This window comes from Sus scrofa, chromosome 6 (genome assembly GCF_054392235.1).
Source record: "Sus scrofa isolate SSC_HxYL_T2T_F1_AM1 chromosome 6, Sscrofa_HxYL_maternal_Yorkshire_Landrace_v2.0, whole genome shotgun sequence".
Lineage (NCBI taxonomy): Eukaryota > Metazoa > Chordata > Mammalia > Artiodactyla > Suidae > Sus > Sus scrofa.
In genome coordinates, this window is record NC_139388.1 from 45997830 (window position 1) to 46017517 (window position 19688).

A 19688-nucleotide genomic window follows, 5' to 3' on the forward strand; every position below is an offset into this window, starting at 1 on the left:
CAGCCTGTATGGCTCCTACCTACCCTGCAAGGCTGGACTTAAACACCAATTTCTCAACTAGAACTCCCCCAACAACATCAGCCAAAACAGGCTCCCTCTGCCATTCTCCACTATGTTTGCTTGTTTGCTTCATAACACCCGTTATAGTTTTCAATTATTTTATTCATTTTCTCATTTACTTTTTTTCAGAATGCAAATTCCAGCAGGGCAGGCTGCTGTTCACCATGGCTTTCCTGGTAACCATGTCGCCTGGCACACAGTACAAGCTCAAAGAACCTTGTATCAGATGAAAAGAATGAATGGTTGAATGAATGAATGCGAGCTTACTCTGTGGTGTGAAAAACATAAGTCAACTGTACCACCTGAAACGTAAGAGGGCAGAAGGGAAGATCTGATGACACTTTATAGTGGAAGCCATTCTAAAGGTTCCATAATTAGAACAGCAGCATTTCCAATGAAAAGGGGATACAAAACAAATCAATGGAATAGAATAGAAGGTCCGCTGAGTTAGCAAACATATCCCTCAGATATTCCAACAGTTGCTTTTCAAAACAGCAGGAAAAGAAAAGAGTATTCAAAAGTTGGTCCGGGAGTTCCTGTCATGGCTCAGTGGAAACGAAGCTGACTACTATGCATGAGGATGCAGGTTCGATCCCTGGTCTTGGTCAGTGGGTTAAGGATCCAGCATTGCTGTGAGCTGTGGTGTAGGTGGCAGACTCAGCTTAGATCCTGTGTTGCTATGGCCAGTGGCTACAGCTCTGATTCGACCCCTAGCCTCGGAACCTCTGTATGCCTCAGGTGTGGCCCTAAAAAGACAAAAAAAAAAAAAAAAAAGTTGGTCTGGAACAACTAGCTAACAATAAGAAGAAAACAATAAGCAGAGTCCAACTTTATTACAAGGAAATAAATGAATTTGGAGCATAGTCCTTTCATTTGAAGGGAAAGTTAAACCATCATATTACAGAATAGTTTCTGTTCATTAGAATATAATCTTGGAATGAAATATGACACACTAAAGAAAACACTGATATATTCAACCATGTAAAAATGAAAAAGCCAAACGTGAAAACAATTACTTCCAGCCACAAAGGAGAAAACAAGGAACAAGACTTCTAGCCATAAAGGAGAAAAAAGATCCACAACTGTTCTCCCTATGAAACAACTAAAAACCAGACAAAACTGTCAAAACCCAAAACTTTCAGGACTTCAGAAATGGAGGAAAGGCAAACAATAAATTGGAAGTGCTTATTCATGAACAACTGGTAGAACTTTGAATAAGAACAGTGGGGGTCAATGGATCTCTCCCTATGGCTGCCCTCATCTGCCTCTTCAGCTCAGTTAGCACCGAGGTTTTGTCACAGCAAAGTTGGCTGTGAAAAATATCATTTTCATTGCCAAAGGGGGTTGACCTGTCTTGAAGTGGAGGACAAATCTGTACCCAATGGTGCTGTCAGTAAAAACTAAAAAAAATCAGAAGAAAATTAATGGGGGGAAACCCACAGCAGTGTTAGTGTGAAGTCGTAGTGCCACTTGGGTGAGTGGTGGAATAGCCAGAAATATAATGGCAAGATCCCCAAAGAGCTAAATAAGTTATCCACACACCCTTGGCTGCCTGGAGAACCTCTGGCATGTGCAGGTAAGAGGCAAGAGAGCCTGGAAGAAACTAAAACTAAACCCTGAGGCAAAGCTGCCTCAACTCTTCAGAAGTAACTCTTAGGAAATCAGACTGAAAAAAACAAAAATAAGAATTTAAAAAACTAAGCAGACATATCAACAGCCACACACCCTTCGAAGACAGATTCTACAGACTGAGCACAGGCAAGTTATTAAAGAAAAAAACCCTCAGGGGGACAACCACAAACCCATAGTTGCTAAGATACATTTTTTCTAATGTCCGGGTTTCAACAAAAAATCGCAAGACATGGAAAAAAACAGAAAAGCATGACCTATACTTAGGGATAAAAAGGATCAGTATAAGCTGATGCTGAGTGGGCCCAGATGTGGTTTTGGACTTAACAGACAGAGACTTCAAAGCAGCTATTATAATAAAATTGTTCAAAGAATTAAAACACTATGTTTAAAGAATTAAAGGGAAAAAAAAACTCTTGCTTCACAATATATACAAATATTAACTCAAAATGGGCCAGCAACATAAAAATAAGAGCTAACACTCTTAGAATAAAACACAGGGGCAAAGCTTAATAATCTTGGACTTGGCAATAAATTCTCAGATAGGACACCAAAGCATGAGCAAGAAAAGAAAATATAAATAAATTGCATTTTATCAAAATTAAAAACTTTCATGCATCAAAAGAGAGTGTTAAAGTAAAAAACAAAAAAAACCCTCCAAAATGGGAGAAAATATTTTCAAACCATATATATAATAATATTCTACAAAAACAATAACCACAACAAAAAACAATTGAGTTCCCGTTATGGCTCAGTGGTTAGTGGGTCCGACTGGGAACCATGAGGTTGTGATTTGATCCCTGGCCTCGCTCAGTGCCTTATGGATCCAGTGTTGCTGTGAGCTGTGGTGTAGGTCACAGATGTGGCTCGATCCCACATTGCTGTGGCTGTGGCATAGGCCGGCAGCTACAGCTCCGATTAGACCCCTAGCCTGGGAACCTCTATATGCTGTGAGAGCAGCCCTAGAAAAGACAAAAAATTAAAATAAAATAAAACAACATTCTATCATTCAGAATATATAAAGAACCCCTCACAACACAACAATAAAAAGATGAACACCCAATTTAAAAATGGGCAAAGTACTTAAATAGATCTTTCCCAAAGAAGATACACAAATAGCCACGTGTATGAAAAGATGCTCAACAAAACTGGTCCTTAGGGAAATGCAAATCAAAACCACAATGAGGTAACACTTCACATTTCACATGGAAAATAGTAAGAAGTGGATAGGATATGGAGAAACTGGAAACTTCGAATGCTGGTGGGAATGTAATAATGAGCAGCAACTGTGGGAAACAGTTTTGTGAGTCTTCAAAAAGCTAAATATAGAATTAGCATATGACCCAGCATTTTCCACTCTTAGGGATATGCTCCAAAGAATTGAAAATGGGTCTGCAGGAGTTCCTGTTGTGGCGCGGTGGAAACGAATCCAACTAGGAACCATGAGGCTGCAGGTCCAATCCCTGGCCTTGCTCAGTGGGTTAAGGATCCAGTGTCGCTGTGAGCTGTGGTGTAAGTTGCAGATGCAGCTCGGATCCCGCATTGCTGTGGCTCTGGCATAGGCTGGCAGCTGTAGCTCCAATTGGACCCCTAGCCTGGGAACCTCCATAGGCCACAGGAGAGGCCCTGAAAAGCAAAAAAAAAGAAAAAAGAAAGAAAGAAAGAAAAGGAAAATGGGTCTGCAAACAAAAACATGTATACGCATGGTCATAGAAATTATATTCACAATAACAAAGAGAACTATCCCAAACTGTTCACCAATAGATGATTGGATAAATAAATTATGAAATATAGATGCAATGAAATATTATTCAGCAATAACAATGAAGTATTGATACATGCTATAATGTGGATGAACCTCAAAAATATTGTGTTTAGTGAAAGAAGCCAGACAGAAAATATTGTATGATTCTATTTATGTAAAATATCCAGAAAAGGTAAACTAATGGAGAAATAACACAGATTGGTTGGTGCTGGGGCAGGGGTAAAGGTGAATGGGAAACAACTCTTTAATGGGTATAAAGTTTCTTTCTGGATATGATGAAAATGTTCTAGAACAACACTGTGAGTTTACTAAAAAACACTGATTTTTACACTTCAAAATAGTTGGTTAATTTCTCATCAATAAAAAATTTTAAGAATTAAATGAAAATACAATGACAGTTATTCAAGTCAAGAACCAAAATAGAGAAATAAAAACTAAAAAAAAGACCTATGTGAAAAATGAAAATTCTGGAGTAAACAATACAATAATCAAAATGAATATTAAATAGATGAGCTCAATATCATACCTGAAAGGGCAGAATTAAAAAAAATCAGTAAACTTGGAATTCCCATTGTGGTGCAGTGGAAACGAATCCGACTAGGAACCATGAAGTTATGGGTTTGATCCCTGGCCTTGCTCAGTGGGTTAAGGATCTGGTGTTGCTGTGAGCCATGGGGTAGGTCACAGACACGGCTCAGATCTGGCATTGCTGTGGCTGTGGTATACGCCAGCAGGTGTAGCTCCAGTTAGACCCCTGGCCTGGGAACCTCCATGTGCCACAGGTGCCACCCTAAAAAAAGGCAAAAAAAAAAAAATCAGTAAACTTGAAGATAGAAAAGTAGAACCTACCCAACACAAAGAACAGAGAAAAAATTTTAATAAACAGAGACAAATATTTGTCGGAAACATCAAGTATGCCAACACACACATATGGTGAGATTTTCTGAAAAGAGAGTGCAAGATGCGGGAGGGGGGGAAGAGTATTCAAAGAAATAATAGCCAAAAGGTATCAAATTTGATGAGAAAGCATAATTTACTGATGCAAGAAGCTCAGACACAACATAGGATAAGTATATTGCACTTAGCCTATGAAAAACCAAAGACAAGCAAAAATTCTGGAAAGCGGCAAGGGTAAAATAACTCAGCATGTACAGAGGAGTAACCATATGATTAACAGCTGACTCTGTATCAAAAACAGTGAAGCCCAAACGACAGTGGAATGACATATTCAAAGCGCTAAAGAAAAAACGTAAAACTGTTAACCAAGAATTCTATAACCAGCAAAAAAAATTCTTTAAAAATGAAAGGAGAATACAGTCCTAGATAAACACTAAGAAAATTTATTGGTAGCTGACCTGCCTTATGAGAAATACGACAGGACATTCTTCAGGATGAAAGGATATGAGACCTGATAGTAACTCAATCCCACAGGAGGACATGCAGAGGCCAGAAATAGTAAATAGGTAGGTAAATATAGAATGTATATATAAAATATAGGTTTTATATATACAATATATAGAGAGAGTATATATAAAATATAGTTTTTTTCTTTTTTCTTATCTTAATTTCTTCCAAAAGCATAAGACTGAAGAGAGTAATTATAAAATTGCGTTATTGGGTTTAAAACACATATAATATATATGATAATAATATCATAAAGGAGGGAGAGGAAATGGAGCTATATGGAAGTGAAGTGGCTAAATTTTACTTGAATTACCTGAGTGTCAATATGAAACAGTGATACATCAATGTATTTCAAAGCCACAGAGCATAAAACCCACAGAACCCATTTAAACCCATAGAAAAAAATTACACTGTTTAAAAAAATAGGGAAATAAAAATGGCATACTAAAAATGCTTATTTAATACAAGAGAAGGCAGTAAAGAAGGAATAGAAAAAATTTTAAAGCTATGAGACATATTGAAAATTCATATCAAAAGGGTGGATATAAATCTAACGAAACCAATTATCAAATTAATGTGAAAGGACAAAACATTCTCAACAAAAGGCAGAGATTATCTGACTGGGTTGTGTTTTTTAAGTAAGATTCAATTATATTTTATCTACCAGAGCTCTAGACTCAAAGATACAAACAAATCAAAGTAAAAAGATGCAAAAATATACAACACACAAACATTAACAATAAGAAAGCCGAAATGGCTGCATTAGCATCATGTAAAATCACTTTTAAGATGAATTTTTTTATAGAGAAAAAGAAAGATTTCTTAATGATAAGAGGTTTAATATGTCAAGAAGATATATAAGTTATAAATAAATGTGAATCTAATAAGGGAGCCCCCAAATAAAAAAAGAAAAACCTGAAAGAACTGAAAGAAGAAATAGATGACTCAATAATTACAGTTGGAGATTTCAATAATTCATTCTAAATAATAGAGTAACTGGACAGGAAATCAGTAAAGATATAAACCACCTGAACAGCACTATCAACCCTACTGACCTGACATCAATTGTAGTTCTATATACCAGCAATAAACAATCCAAAAATAAAATTAAGAAAGCACTGCCATTCACAATAGTATCAAAGCAAATATTTGGGATTAGAGAAAACAGTACAAAATATCTGCACGGAAACTGTAAAACGACAACTACAAAACTTGTACACTGAAGGAGTTCCCGTCGTGGCTCAGCGGCGAACGAATCTGACTAGCATCCCATGAGGACGCAGGTTCAATCCCTGGCCTTGCTCGGTGGGTTAAGGATCTGGTGTTGCCGTGAGCTGTGGTGTAGGTTACCGACTCAGCTCAGATCCCACATGGCTCTGGCTGTGGCTGTGGCGTAGGCTGGCAGCTACAGCTCCAATTCAGCCCCTAGCCATGGGGGTGGCCCTAAAAAGACCAAAAAAAAAAAAAAAAACTTGTACACTGGAAACAAGAAATCATAACATGGAACAACATGCATTGAAATTGGTATCATTATGTTAAAATGATAGAAGCCAGACACAAAGACTACATATTACATACAATTCAATTTACAAGAACTTTATAAAAAAATGCAAATCTATAATCATACAAACATAGCACGTCAGTGACAGTCTGGGAACTGATTGCAAAGAGTCATGAGGCAACATTTAGGGGACGGAAATGTTCTAAAACTGGATTGTGATCCTTACTACCCAACTCTTGTCCATTAACTAAACTTCATCGACTTGTACACTTACAATTGCTAGATGCTACAGCATATAAATTATACCCCAAGCTGTTAAAAAGTTAAAAATATTGTGACACGCTTCTGCTAAGGATGGGATAGATTATTTGATCTGCCCTCCCTCATGACAACTAGAGCAAAAGTAGATAACATTAAAAATTAAAAACAAGCAAAGGAAACACAAAGCTAACAAATCAATGAAGAATCACTAAGTCATGATCAACGGAAAATGGAAGCCCAGGGAGGCTTAGCATTTGGGGATGCTGGTTTTTTCTTTAACCTGAGAAAGAATATCAGTTTCAGAGGAGGTGACTAACCCATGCTTTTAGCAGCATCACAGAGAAATCGAGGATTGTTATCCAGGACTCAGAAAGGTAGGAAAGAGGAACCGGTTCTCCAAGATGCAGCACTGAAAAGTTTGCTTTCGAAATCAATGATACATCAAGAAAAAGAAATTAAAAACATGAGTTAGAAAGGAAATGAAAAGTTGTGGATTTAGAAAATCCAAAAGAATCTATCAATTAGTAAAAGGAATAAGTGAGGTTAGCAACCAAGCTAAATTCAAGTTCAGCACATAAAAAATATTTGCTTTTTGGAGTGCCCGCTACTGTGCAGTGGGTTAAGAATTCAACAACAGTAGCTCGGGTCACTGTGGAGGCATGAATTCAATTCTCAGCACAGCAGAGTGAGTTAAAGGACCTGGTGTTGCCCGCCTGGTGTAGGTCACAGCTGAGGCTCCTGGCCCATGAACCTCCATATGCCATGCGTGTGGCCATAAAAATAAAAATAATAATAATAATAATATTTGCTTTTTTATTTACCAGTCACAAACACAAAACAAAGAAACACCATTTACAACAAATGGCAATAAAAGTATGTATCAAATAGCCTGTAATAAACTTAACAGAAAGGTGAAGAGCACTACATCAAAAAATTACAATTCCTTATTAATAAAAATTTAAAAGAAAGGCTCTATCCCCTTCTTTTAATGGATTAAAAATGCAATTTCATAGAAATGTCAATTCCCTCCAAAATTATCCATCCATCATGACCCCAATAAAAATTCCAAAAGTTTTCTTTTTTTTTTTCCTAGAAGCTCGATAAACTGGTTGTATTAGTTTTCTGTTGCTATGAAACAAGTTACCATAAACTTAGACGCCTTAAGGCAGACACACTTGATAGCTCGCATTATCTGTGACTCAGGAATCCAGGCACAACTTAGCTGGGTCTGCTTGGAGTCTCAGAAGATTACAATGGAGGTGTTGGTCAGGCTGTGTTCTCATCTGGAGATCAGAGCTCTCTGCCAAGCTCACATGATTGCTGGTGGAATTTGGTCCCTGCTGCTGGAGGACTGAGGCCTCAGCTCCTAGAGGCTGCCTACAGTCTCTGCCATGTGGCCTTCTCCATAGTCACTCTATGTCCTAGACGCTTGCTTCTTCAAGGCCAGTAGGACAGTCTCTACTTGATGCTGGCTAGACTGGATATATATACATAGATAGACAGAGATACAGATATCTGATGGGAAGTCACCCATCATCACCTCTGCCATATTTTATCGACCAGAAGCAAACCACAGGTCTTGCCCACAGTCAAGGAAAGGGAGGTAGACAAAGATGTGAACAGCACAAGGCAGCCTCACAGGGGCCATCGCAGAATTCTGCCTATCATCCTAATCCTAAAATGCATTTGAAAATGTAAATAGGGAGTTCTTGTTGTGGCTCAGCAGGTTGAGAGCCCAACAGTGCCTCTGTGAGGATGCGGGTTCCATCCCTGGCCTCACGCGGTGGGTTAAGGATCCAGCATTGCTGCAAGCTGTAGCATAGATCACAGATGCAGCTCGGATCCAGTGTTGCCATGGCTGTGATACAGGCTTGCCGCTGCAGTTCCAATTCAACCCCTAGCCAGAAAACTTCAATATGCCACAGTGTAGCCTTAAAAAGAAAAGAAAAAAAAATTTTTTAAAGAAGATGCAAATAGCCAAGATAGTCTTGAAAAAGGAAAGAAAGAAGAACTTGCTCTATCAGATACCAAGATGTTATTATAAAGCTGCAGGAACCAAGACAGTACAGCACTGGTTCCAGGACAGATAAAATGATCAACAGAACAGGATAAAAAGCATAGACATACAAGCATGCATTTGGAAATATTTGCTTTATGGGAGTGAGGAAGAATGGTTCTTCAAAGTTATAAGGAAAAGGCAAACCAACAAGCAGATACATATTAGGGAAAAATATTGACCCCTACCTCACACAATACACAAAATCAATTCCTGGAGGATAATCAGTCTGGATGTACAAGGCAAACTAATAAAACTGCTGGAAAATAACACAGAAAAGAATCTTTATGACTCAAGGTAGATTTTGTTTCATTAAAACTAACAACTTCTGTTCATCAAAAGACACCAAGAGAAGAGTGGAAAAAAAAAAAAAACACAAAAAAACAGGCCATAGGGTATTATCTGGGATACATAAAATTAACAAAGAACCCTTCAGCAAAACCATAGAGTGGTGAGAAAATACAGGGAAGCCAGAATAGACCAATAGCTGAAAGAGATGACAGGCACTTACAGAAAAGGATATCCACATGGCCAAGAAACACATGAAAAAACATTCAACCTCATTAATCACCTAGGAACTGTTAGTTATAACCACAGTGCACACACCTGAAGGGCTGAAATTAAAAAATTAACACCAGCAGGTGCTGGTGAAGAAGCAGAGCAATGGGAACGCTTAGACACCCTAAACCAAAGTTGAACTCACACCTGCCTTAGCACAAGTGTAGCCAAATACCCCAAAGAAATACACATGCAGTTGTACCAAGACACAAGAATATTCGTGACCGCATTATCCATGGCACCCCAAACTGGAAATTACCTAAATGCCCATGAACACAATGATGGAAATATACATCGTGATACAGCCCTAAAATGGAAATCTGCAGTGCAATGAAAAGCAAGGAACTAGACCTACAGGCAACAAACATAAAAGAACCCAGTACATGGTCTCACAACAAAGCTCAAAAAACCAACACTAAGCTAGAGTGGTTCAGGATACACACATAATGCATAAGTGGGAAACCATAAAGCAAAGCCAGGACTTGCATACCTTATAACTTAAGGTAGCGTTTTGCTTTGCTTTCCTTTGCTTTCCTTCACTTTCCTTTGCTTTGCTTTGAGGCTGCAGAAGACAGGGTCACAATTGGAAGGAGCAAAGAGAGGGCCACGGGCTTGGATGTGGTCACATGGGTGTTCGCGTGGGATTATCATGGAGCTACATGTTTCTGTTTTGTGCATTTTCTACCCGTGTGTTATATTTCACAATAAAAAGTTGTAAGAGCCTTAAATAAAAATTTGGAGTTCTCGTTGTGGCTCAGCAGGTTAAGAACCTGGCACAGTGCCCATGATGCAGGTTCAATCCCTGGCCTCAAGCAGTGGGTTCGGGAACCAGCATTGCCGCTAGCTGTGGCACAGGCTGCAGATGCAGTTGGGATCTGGCGTCACTGTGGCTGTGGTGTAGGCCAGCAGCTGCAGCTCCAATTCGACCCCTAGCCTGGAAACCTCCACGTGTCACAGGTGCAGCCCTAAAAAAAAAAGAAAAGAAATTATCGTATATATATGATAAAAACTGTATGTCTTCAATAATCAGTTTTCACAATCCAAATTGGCAAGCAATTGTCCAACAGAAAAAAAACAGGAACTTCAAAAACTAAAAGTGCAGGTGTTCAATAAATACTTTTTAATAGTCAATCTCAGAAATCAAAGAAAGTTAAATTATACAGTAGACATGTCCAACAATAAAGGAATTTCCATGCAATAGGCAGCTATTAACCATTTAAAATAATGTTTTAAATCATATTTTTGACACAAAATCATAGTCATGACATCGTAAGTGGATAATATAAATATAAATAATATTAAGCTATTTGAATATTGGGAGGGAAAGCTTTTGATATATTAAGTGAAAATTCCATGGTATAAAACTGAACATAAATTGTGATCCATTTTTAAAAAGAAATCTATATTTGGGGTATGTATTTATGTCTCCGCATAAGAAACAATGGGATGATATATTTTCAAAAGGTTGAGATCTCATCTCTGAGTGCTGAGATTAGAGATGATTTGAATTTGATCATTTTCTTTAGAGGTGTGTTCTAAATTTTTCACAAGGAGCGATGAATATGGAGGAAAAAAAGAATGCTGGGTTTTTAATGAAAGTCCAAGAAGCATAAAGCATCTGGAGAGTGAAGCTGTGGACATGGCGGGCAGGCAAGGTGCTCCTTATCCCCCACTCATTTAGCCCATGTTGACAGGGATGACTTTTTTGGGTAATAAATAAAATAGATCAACACCTAAACTATCTAAAATAAAATAAAATAGAGCAACACCTAAACTAGCTCACAGCGGTGAGATGTTTCTTTGTCCAAATCACGGTGCTCAGGTGAGCAATAAACACGAAAACTTGGATGGAGCCCACCAGCCCACGCAGCAGAAAGCCAGTCGGGAGCAAGTTTCCATGGATGAAAATGTGTGCCTGCCTGGGGTGGGATCCGCACACGCGGTAGCTAAAACTCCAGACCACTTAAAATAAACATGGAGGCTGAAAATAAGTAAAATCTCCAGGTATTTTGCGGTCGTCGTTACTTTTTAACCACTGGTGGGTGATTTTTTCTTTGAATTCTGTGTCACTGTGAGTGCCAGGACATGAACAGAGACTGCTGTCCAAGCCACAGAAGAGGTGCAGTGGAAATGAATCGGACTAGGAACCATGAAGTTGCAGGTTCGGTCCCTGCCCTCACTCAGTGGGTTAAGGATCCGGTGTTGCCGTAAGCTGTGGTTTAGGTCGCAGACACAGCTCAGATCCTGCGTTGCTGTGGCTGTGGTGTAGGCTGGCAGCTGTAGCTCTGATTCAACCCCAGCTTGGGAACTTCCACATGCCATGGGTGCGGCCCTAAAAAGACCAAAAATAAATAAATACATAAATACATAAATACATAAATAAATAAAATTGTGGGGTAATGAAATTAAGAAAAAAAGTGCAAGGACACAGCTCAAGTGGCCAACACATTAGCACACCTCCCAGGTGACAGCTGCACACACACACATACAACCGACCCTCTCAGGCAGGGTTAATAAGGGCCTTTGCTTAATTCCTTCTCTCCACAACGCTCTGTAATTATTACGCCCAAAGGTGAGTCAAGATTACAGCAACTCTTTCCGTCCCTCTTTCCTGACGGGCAGTATCAGCTGCACCCCCAGGATGCCTTACACACAGAAGCCAAGAACAGGAAGCCATGGTGGCTCAGAACAGAAGCCTTACACGGGAAGCCATAGTGGCTCAGTGAGTTAAGAACCCTACGATGTCTCTGGGAGGATGTGGGTTCAATCCCTGCCCTCACTCAGTGGGTTAAGGATCCAGGATTGCTGTGACTGTGGCATAGGTCGCAACTGCAGCTCCAATTGGACCCCTGGCAGGGGAACTTCCATATGCCGCAGATGCAGCCATAAAAAGAAAAAAAAAAAAAAAAGATGCTCATTACTGCATCATTCTGCAAAACTCACTGGAAAGAGCAGATTCCAAAAACCTTCTAGGTAAAGGATCCCAGACTCAGCATCACTCTGTCCACCAGACACTGTCTTTTAAGGAAACACAAACAGCGAGTCACTAGATGGGGGGTAGGGGGAAATCCAAAGACCAGAAACCACATTGCTCCTGTTTGTCCCTGCTTTCTTTCTGTTCTAAACTCAGAACTCACATTTTTTAGAAAATGGAAAATAGTCTCTGATGGCTGGGCTTTTCCAGGCTAATGGTCACACAGCCAGAGCACGTGCCATTAAGGAAAAGGGGGACTGGGACTCGGGGTGGCTCAGCCACTTACAGAGGGAGAAGGCTCAGGACAATCGCCCACCCATTCCGATGTGGACCCAGGTACCACATCGGCAAACATCTCAGCATGAGCTGTGGCGATGCCTCCCCTGCAGCCTCGTGCATCTGGTGTGGACCCAGTCCTGGGTCTGACAATCATCCTTTTCATTCAGCAGCAGTGAAGTGCTCTTGCTGCCCTGACAATACTCTCCTGTGCGTCAAAGAAAGTGAATAATAATGAAAGGGCCCTTTGGACAATATCCTTCTGTCTGAGGAATCATTTACTCAAATAATCTAATTTGTAAAAACCTCTTCACTACCTTCCTGCCCAGGTTCCATTTTCTTTTGCATATATTTTCACCACTCAGCTAATGATGGATAGAGGGAATTAATACATGGTTGATTGCATCTCATAAAGGCACTTGGATGGATTTAAGATCACGAGCAGCTTTTTTTCTTCCTGGCACCTCACAACGTCATGTGTTCTCTGAACATATGTGTTAAGATGCACGCGGATATTAAAAGCTGTAGTCTATACAGCCTAATAAAAAGGATACCACATCAAAGGCCAGAAGGAACACCTAACCTGTGCTATAATCATTTAAGAGATTAAACGAATGTGGTGTAAGGTGGTGCCACCCAACTGTCTTCACTCACTACCTCTATTCATGAAGGTGAAGCCGAACAGCACAGAAAGATGGCAGGACTGTGGTGTCCGCGACAACACGATATCCATTCAGCAGCATGTGTTGTCATCACTTGCCCTGGCTGTTCCTGAAAATATGAATGAATGCATGCAGTGATGAAAGGCAGTATATCTCCGGTGGCTTCTAGGAGGAACATGTTATCAGGGACAGGCTGTCGTACTTTTCCTAAGTCAACCGTTCAACCTTGGATCCCGAGCCTCTTAAGTAAAACTTGGGGTTTCAGGCCGATGTAAAAATGAGCTGGGACTGCCCGTTTGGAGGCAGAAGAGTGTGGTGGCTCAGGCTCTGCTCCAGACCTTCCCAGACCTGACTCAGGCTGTACTGTGCCCTTGTGTGACCCTGGGCAAAGTATTTGACTTCTACAAGTCCTGCTTCCTTTTGTGTGACAGGGACTCAGGACCCTTGTTTTCTAGGATCCTTGTAAAGATTGAAAGAGCTGGTCTGTGCAAATTTGCACATTGTCTTTTAAATAGTAAATGATCAACAGATATTAAGTGTCATTATGAAGGCAAAGAATAAATTCTAAGTGAGCTTAAACCATTCCCCAAAGTAAAACAAACAGTTCTACTCCATGGAACAATCAGGATGTTAGCAGGTATTCCCTAGGAGGAATAAAAAAAAATTCCTGGTCAGTTAGGGAGGTAAATAAAGCTGACCTGGTTTCTACTTGCATATGACCTTAATGATGAGCTAAATAAGACTACAAAAGAAAAGTCCAGGAGTTCCCGTCGTGGCTCAGTGGTTAACGAATCCAACTAGGAACCATGAGGTTGTGGGTTCGATCCCTGGCCTTGCTCAGTGGGTTAAGGATCTGGCATTGCCATGAGCGGTAGTGTAGGTTGCAGATGCAGCTCGGATCTGGCGTTGCTGTGGCTCTGGCGTAGGCCAGTGGCTACAGCTCCGATTAGACCCCTAGCCTGGGAACCTCCATATGCCATGGGTGTGTCCCTAGAAAAGACAAAAACAAAAAAAAAGAAAAGTCCAGCACATTCAAGAAACTTGTAGAGATGGACTCATGTCAAGCGCTTTAGCAGGAAGATGCCCAGAATCTTCCTCCACCTCCAAACTCTTAAGGAACAGTCGCAAAGTGCAGGGTTCTGCTTAAATGAAGAAACAGACTCAAAACGGAAGCGTTGGTGGAAGGGAAAATATCTTCAAAGATTGTTAAGGATGTCAAGTGAGGAATGGAAATGATGAAAACTTGACATTTGTTTTTACTCTCTCAAGGGGAGCATGATTTGGAAGGAAATGGTAGCCAGTGATGATTTTTTTTAAGCTGTGGATTTTCCCATATGGTTCTACAACTAAGTGTCATTTCCTAAGCAGAATCCTCGTGTGCACTGCTGACGCTCAGGAAACCTCCCCCAAAACCCTCAACAGGAACCCCAGGGACTGGGTCTTTGGTACAATAACAAACCTCTTCCTCCGCCCTCAGGTCTTAAACATCTTCCCGTTCGTCGTGTGTGAAAATCCTGCAACTCTGGCCAGCTTCTGTGACAGGCAAAAGGAAAACATTTTGACCCCACGAACCAGCTTCACTTTCTCCAGGAAATGGTTTCTCACCAAAAACGATCAAACCCAACCTGACCACCGCAGGAGATGCAGAATAACCTCTGGCCATTCCGAAACCCACTTAAACACTTTCAAAGCAGGAAAGCACACATGCCTAAAGGCTCGCACTTAAAAGCAGGTATATTCTGGAGTTCTCTTGTGGAGCAGCAGGATAAGGATGTGATGTTGTCATCGCTGTGGCTTGGGTCACTGCTATGGTATAGGTTCAACCCCTGGCCCGGGAACTTCCACCTACAGCGGGTGCAGCCAAACATTAAAAATAAATAAATAAATAAGAATAAAAGCATATTCCCGACAGTCTAAAAAATGCTTTGTAACAATAATGGCTTTGTACTTAATGGTTTTATTAAGTACATGGGTGAGATAACTATTTTATGGGAGCCAACTGGCTTGTTTTAAAGCATGGGTCTCCTCATCTAACAGAACTGCCTTGAGCCTTGCATTGTATATATATATATATATATATATACGATGGAATACTACTCAACCATAAAAAAGAACAAAACAATACCATTTGCAGCAACATGGATGCAACTAGAGATTCTCATACTAAATGAAGTCATAAAGAGAATGACAAATACCATATGATATCACTTATATGTGGAATCTAAACCATGGCACAAATGAACCTATCGACACAACAGAAACAGACTCATAGTCGTAGAGAACAGACTTGTGGTTGCCGGGGGGCGGGGGGTCGTGGGATGGACTGGGAGTTTGGGATGAGTCGATGCAAACTATTACATTTAGAATGGATAAGCCATGAGGTCCTGCTGATAGCATGGGAACTATGTCCAATCCCCTGGGATAGACCATGATGGACGATAGTATGAGAAAAAGAATATATAAATATATATATATATATAGTATATATATATACATATATATGTATATGTATATATATATGACTGGCTCACTATGGTGTACAGCTAAAATTGACACAACATTGTAGATCAATTATACTTTTAAAAAGAAATAAAGGAATAATTGTTTTAAAAACGCCTCTAAAAATTAAAAAAAAAAAATGCAATGAGCCCTAACTGTGATTATACCATGCTACTCTCATTCATTTATATTGAAACAGGTTCTCTTTCTTTTAAGACTATACGGGAGAGCAAAAGTAGATGCAGGAAGATGCGCTTCCTGTGTGAGCCATCCCGGCCAATGTTCTCTGAGATTCCCCCCAGTTCACCTAAGTCAGAGTCAAAGACGTGCCTAGAATGATCTTGTACTTGAGCCCCTTACACACCAGGAAGCTAAGACAATCGTTCCGACCCTGAATCCGTACACACAATAAGGGCAAATCCTGGATGAGCAGAAAAGGCAACAGCCCCAACTTCCAGTGTTTCCCTGGATGAAGCCAGTAAGATTTTAAGGAGGCCTTTTCTCTCACAAAGAAACGCGTCTTCCTGGAGAACGAGCCGTGCAGCCGATTAAGACATTTCCCAAGCATTTGCTAACCTACTTACAAGCATCATTGCTCCCTTGGGCCTTGGGACCCTTCCACCTTCCTGAACGGAGGAGCTGAATAGGTAAATGGGTTATATCAGGCCAGGAAATCAATGTGTATACTGTGTTCGCAGCCACCGATGAGCATGTCGAAGCCATTTTATTATAGCTCTAGGAGCCGTATTGATCCAGCTGTAACTACTCGGAGGTGCCTGGCAACCCAATGAGGCTGCATCCTTCTGTCCATCCAGTCGCCTCTCCCCGCCTCTCCCAGTAGTGCTTAGAGAGTAAGTGTTTGCAGATTGGATTAATTTAATGTTTGCTTAATCAAAACTGACTGCCCTGGAACTTAAATGCTATTAATTACTAAGAGAATCCAGAACTAATCCTCCAGCACTGCGAGGCCAGGGAGAAACAGCAGCTCTACGGAGAGAGGGGCGCTCTTAAGGAGATTCTGGGTGTCCTTCTTTCCAGGTGTTCGTTTTGTTTCCTCCTCCACTTCCACCCTCCACCGCCACCCCCCCACACACCGTTTCCACAGCCACTCCCCGCCCCCCCATAACCTTCCAGAAAAGACCTGCAGCTTTTGTCGCTCTTCTTTATGATACAAAGGGTGGGTACCTTGCCCCAGCTTCTGATGTCAGGCCATTTTCATCATGCGCTTCTCCAGCCCACTCTGGTCAAAGAGCACCCAGTGCACTCTGGCATTGGTCTCGTTAGTGATGGAGAGGGCACTTTCCCGGAGCACCGAGAGCTCCTCAAAGACGGCTGTCTCATCCACCTGTCACCACCCCAGTACCTACACACACAGTGGGCATGCAGAGGCATTTTGCTGAATTTAATTTGGGTGAAGAGACAAGCCCCCCATATTTACAAAGCCCTCATCTTTGCTGACACATCTCTGGGGACAGTGTCTCAGAGGTTTCAGTTCAACTGGTACCTCCATCAAATCTTCCATCTACCCTGCCCTGGGAAAGATGAGAAAGTAACCTTGAGACTAAGATCTAATGCTTATTATTTTTTTGGCCATACCCACAGCATGCGGAAGTTCCCAGGCCAGGGATCAAACCCAAGCCACAGAAGTAACCCAAGCCACAGCAGTGACAACACTAGGTCCTTTAACCGCGAGGCCACCAGGGAACTCCCCTAATGCTTATTTTGATCATGGATTAAATGCCATCACAGGAGAAATGGGAGAGGATGTGTCTGCCTCTAAGTCCACTGCACTGCTTTGTAAAATGATAACCATGTACCACAAAACACACAGCTGGCAGAGAGCTAGTGCAAACGAGGAAGGATGCTGCTAACACCCAGAATGTGCGCTTTCCCCCAGCAATACCAGAAGCTTTAAATAAAACTGCTATGCTTGGACTTCCTGTTGTGGCTCAGAGGTTAACAAACCCAACTAGTATCCATGAGGACTCGGGTTTGATCCCTGACCTCGCTCACTGGGTTAAGGATCCTGCATTGCTGTGAGCTGTGGTGTAGATTTCAGATGTGGCTCAAATCTGGTGTTGCCGTGGCTGTGGTGTAGGTCGGCAGCTACAGATCTGATCCAACCCCTAGCCTGGAAACCTCCATATGCCACAAGTGCAGCCCCAAAAAGACAAAAAAAAAAAATGCTATGCTTCTGTAGTTTGGCCCCAAGCACAGACTCTGCCTCTGGAGCACCTCCCCATGAGCAATGAGTGCTCCTACCATCCACGCCATCTGTGTGTGGGGAGAAAGTCCCCACCCCACTGAAAACAGTATTCCTCTGGCTCAGAGGCTGCCACCCTTTGAAAGAGAAGCCCTCCTACCCAGGAATGCATCTCAGCCGGCAGCAGACCAGGGCAGAGCTTGCAGTAATTATTACAGGGGTCTCAAATGCAAATGCCTACAGTGAAGCGGCAGGTAGAGTCAACGACCAAAGCAAATAGGGTGAATGTCCGCGCAGAGGGGTGAGGTCCGCAGCAAATTACTGAGCACGTGCTCCTCCGTGAGCTTTTGCAGGATGGTTCCCTGCAGTACCCGGGCTCAGTCTGAACAAATCTTACTCCTGCAAACATCACCCAAATGTGAGATGCTGGCAATGAATTCAATCTTTTTTTTCTTTTTTGGCTACCCCATGGCATATGGCGTTCCCGGGCCAGGGATCAGATCTGAGCCACAGTGGTGGCAACGCCAGATCCTTTAACCCATTGTGCCAGGCTGGGGATGGAACCTGCATCCTGTTGTGCCACAGAGGGAACCCCACCAGTTCAATTTTTTAAAACCTACATATGTCATTCAAGTAAGGTCTATAGTTCATTAATAGTATGTGCCAACATCAATTCCTAGTTTGAGAATCACATAAGATATGGTCAAGGGTGGAATCTGCAAAGGATCCATCCACAGGAAATCTCTGCGGTATTATTACAGCTTGTGGTGAGTCTTAAATTCCTTCAAAACAAAAAGTTAAACCCCCAGAGAGAGAGCACAGGGCAGACTGCCTACCTCAACCAGCCCTGGGTTTTCTCTCTCAAGTGTGTTAACGACCTCTGACCAAGTCCAAAGAGGCTAGCGGCAGCCATGCCTCACAGTCTGGGTGGGAGGAGAACCCAGAGGCCTGAGGGGAGGCCCACTTATGGTCAGTTCAGCTGCTGACCTCTTCACTGAACCTGCTCCCTGGAGGCAGCACCTGCTCTATATTGAAATCACGGAACACCTGCCCAGGCAGCCTTCCCCAGATTTTTGAAATCAAGTCACCCTGGCACCACACAACACCTACTCATTCATATGCATCTTGCACAAATATTCATCTTGCTTGATGAATAGAGCGCCAGACTTACAATTCAGCCACGGCATGGTAAATTACACTGGCCAGATTAACGGTATAAAGAACATGTCTCAAAACAATGATTTCACTTCAAGTTAAGGAGGAACAAGTGCCCTTTCTTTCATTTCTAAATTACATTTTCAATCATAAATATTGAAAATTATGTTTCTGATCACTGCTGTCACCTTGTGAGTAGTGGCACATGTGCCCCACGGACACATGGGTTTTTACAAAAGGAAAACAAGGGCCCATGGAACACCCAAAACACTTGGATTTTTAAAGGACGTTTTCCCCCAGCCTACAAGATTATAAAAAGATGGCACCCTTTGGAGCTGGTGGAGGCAGAGAATGGCGGTCCTGTAGGCACACCAGTCATTAAACATGGGAAATTATTACTCTGGGTGCTTTTTACCACCTCTTTTGTATGAGCTAGTTCAAGTGTTTCACGGGTAAGTAGGGTATAGCCATTACCCCAGAGAGGCAGGCAGGCAAACAGCCTACCTTCTGCATGGTAGATCTCTAAAACATCTAAGCTTTCAGCAAAAGCATTTATTGATGTAAAGCGAGGGCTAGCAAGCTCACCTTCCTCTCAAATAACAACAACGGCCAAAGCTGTAAGGATGGAGAGAGCCTTCCAAGGAAAAAGGAATGGACTATTCCAAGAGCGGAAGGGAAGAATCAG

General features: G+C 41.6%; 1 protein-coding gene across 3 annotated transcripts in view; it reads right to left on the reverse strand.

Moving 5' to 3' along the window:
• LOC110261352 (uncharacterized) overlaps positions 1-19688 on the reverse strand; it is a 600020-nt gene that overhangs the window by 299629 nt on the left and 280703 nt on the right. The gene's annotated exons all lie outside the window — the stretch shown is intronic.